This window comes from Aptenodytes forsteri, unplaced genomic scaffold, assembly GCF_000699145.1.
Source record: "Aptenodytes forsteri isolate BGI_AS27 unplaced genomic scaffold, ASM69914v1 Scaffold366, whole genome shotgun sequence".
Lineage (NCBI taxonomy): Eukaryota > Metazoa > Chordata > Aves > Sphenisciformes > Spheniscidae > Aptenodytes > Aptenodytes forsteri.
Window position 1 is genome coordinate 2,195,672 of NW_008794621.1, and position 2,688 is coordinate 2,198,359.

The window sequence follows — 2,688 nt, forward strand, 5'->3', positions numbered from 1 at the left end:
CGAACGGGGCAGCCCCGAGGAGGCTGCGGCCTGTGCTGACAGGGCAGATGCAGCGGGAGGGAAAAGCCTACGTAAGACACAAAAAAAGGGGGAAAAAAGGAAGGTGGCAAGCGTGCTGAAAGTTGCGCGGCCGCTCTGAACTTCAAAATAGTCAGTCTATGGGCTGACTGCTCCAGAAATTCTTGTACATCCCTGGAATATGTAGGATATCGCCTTATTTGGTAAGACATCATCTTGTCTTCTAGACAACAAGAACCAAAAGCCGGAGACGTCTGGCAATTTCTGTGCTCTTCTCTTTCTAGTTTCTGAGGAAAAGCGAAGAACTTTCCTCTGACAACTGTCAATTACCAGAATACGAGCAGAATAAATCCAGTGAAGCAAGTCCACAAATGATGCAAAATAAACTAGGCCGCAAGAGGATGCTGTATTTCATGCATTTATCTTTGCAAGATAAAGTTAAAATACAGAATGAGGCTACTAGGGTGACAACAAACTAGTTTCTGCCACCGTTTTGTGGTTAATCTGCAACCAAGCCCCTTTGTCCATGGGTAAATAACTGTTGTCAGTTGGTCTTCTTGGCAGGTAACTATTCGTTTGTGCTGTAGTACAGCAAAAGGGATATCCCGCCGCAAGCTAACCAGTTACGCCTCCGGTTCAAAGTTGTACGCAAGTGACACCCATAATTAAAAGAAGTATAAAAAGACACGAGAAGGAAAGATTCCAGCCGTTTCCATTTTGTTTGCTCTGTGAACCTGACGGTTCTTTGGGTGAACAAGGTATTAAAAATTAACTGACACCGTTTCATCCTGCTTAGGTGTGAGCAACTTCTGTTGGCGGTCCTTGTCTTCATCAACGTGAGTTGGGGTAGCAGGACCCGTTATTTACATTGCTTTCTAGCACAGCTGACTATAACAGAATATATGGTAGAAATGTTTCCTTGTTCGTGTAGGAAGGCAGACAGCTTCCCACGGTACTCCAAACAGCAGCAGAGGACAGACGACTCTTAAAACCATGTTAATTACCAGAAGTGGCAGGCCTGAAGAGCATCTGATGTTACTTTTCATTATTGATTCACTTTGGGGCAGGGACTGTGCCTGTCTGCTGGGCTGAATGAAGGCAGAGGTCCACGTTGACGTGGGTTTGCACTGTATCTCTGAATAAGCCCACCAGCTCTCTCTGAACTGCTGGTGACTCCGGAGCAATGCCCGTGTGGCATTGTGTGCAATGCCCGTGTGGCCCGTGTGACCCTCCTAAGCAGGGTCACGTGTGGGGGGCTGTGCTGACCCAAGGGTAATTTAATTTCTCTGTTTCAGGAGGAGGCGAGTCTGAGGGAGTTGCTGATTTGCAGGGTTGCTCCGTGCCCCAGCTGCACCCTCGGGACAGCCCAGCTCTGTCCGTTCCTACGATGGACCAGGGAACTCAGGGGACTCTCTGGGAAGCTACAGCCAGACCCTGCCTGCAAACCGCCCTCCAGAGCTCCCCTTCCCATGGCCCCCCAAAGTGTGCGTTAGGGCTCCTGGCAGATGAGAAGATGGTGAACGCCATGCCTAACCTGCTCCCGGGAAGCAAAACTTCCCTACCCCTTTCCTTACGTGAACTAGATCTCACGTGGACAGTGCTGCTCGGCTCTGAAGTATTATAGCTCTTGTTAAAATGAAGCGAGCTGGCAAGACTGGCATGGGGGCCAGTCTTTTGCAAGTGGTCAAGCTCTCACTGTCTTCAAAGAAAACTTAAATTTCCTGAGGTTGGCGTAACTTCTAATTAATAAACAGCTTCTGTGGAAACCTTTTTACTCTGGAAACATTAAGACGGACAAAAAGGGTAATGATGGAGGTCCTGCTGTAAAGAAACCTTTTCCTCCCATGTGTGATGACTGCCCTGCAGATCTCTCTTTGGAAAGGGGGAAGGGTAGGCTTGAATGTTGTTCTGCTTTGTTTTTTAAAGACAGGGCTGTAATCAGCCTTTGCTAATCTATTTGCAACTGTAATATGAGAGGGCAGTCCATCACAGCACCACCTGCAGAAACTGAGCTCACCTGAGCAGGGGATCTTGGACACATGCTTGGCCCTCGGGGTCCTGCCACCATTGCACCACCACCGGCTGTTGGTCTGTAAGATATGTGATTCTGATACAGAAAATCAAAAAGGTGATTGCATAGGGAATGCATATGACGCAGGGAGTCCTTTTATTCCTTAATCCAACCAAATACAAAACCCACATGCAACACGTCTTAACTTCAAAATGTCTTTGGAAAACCCAACATGAGATTCCTGCTCTTGGAAATAGATTCCAGTATGCTTCTGTACATGGCTCTCTCTCTAAAGAGCCACAAATCAAGCCCAACATACATTTCCACAAAAAACAACAGAGGAAAATACTACCACGTCCAATTTTATGCAGTGGTTCTGATGGTATTTAATCAATGTTGGCCTTCACCTGGACTGAAAAGAAGCGCAAGTAAGGAAACTCGGGAAAAGAGTGCAGTGTTGGGGCCCTCTCACCACTGTTACTGCCCTAAGGGTGAAAATGCAGACACTGGGAATGGCAAAAAAAAAAATTCCTGCCAAAGATAACCTTGTTTCTTTGCTGGCTCCTGCCCATATGAGTGCGGGTGTGCCCAGCTGCACACGCATCTCATGGGACGTGGACTGGCGGGTGGGCTGTGGCAGGCAGGGTGTGCTCTGCAGC

The 2,688-nt window shown here is 47.9% G+C and overlaps 1 protein-coding gene across 1 annotated transcript in view; it reads right to left on the reverse strand.

Moving 5' to 3' along the window:
- Positions 1–2,688, reverse strand: part of YEATS4 (YEATS domain containing 4) — a 30,786-nt gene that overhangs the window by 6,758 nt on the left and 21,340 nt on the right. The gene's annotated exons all lie outside the window — the stretch shown is intronic.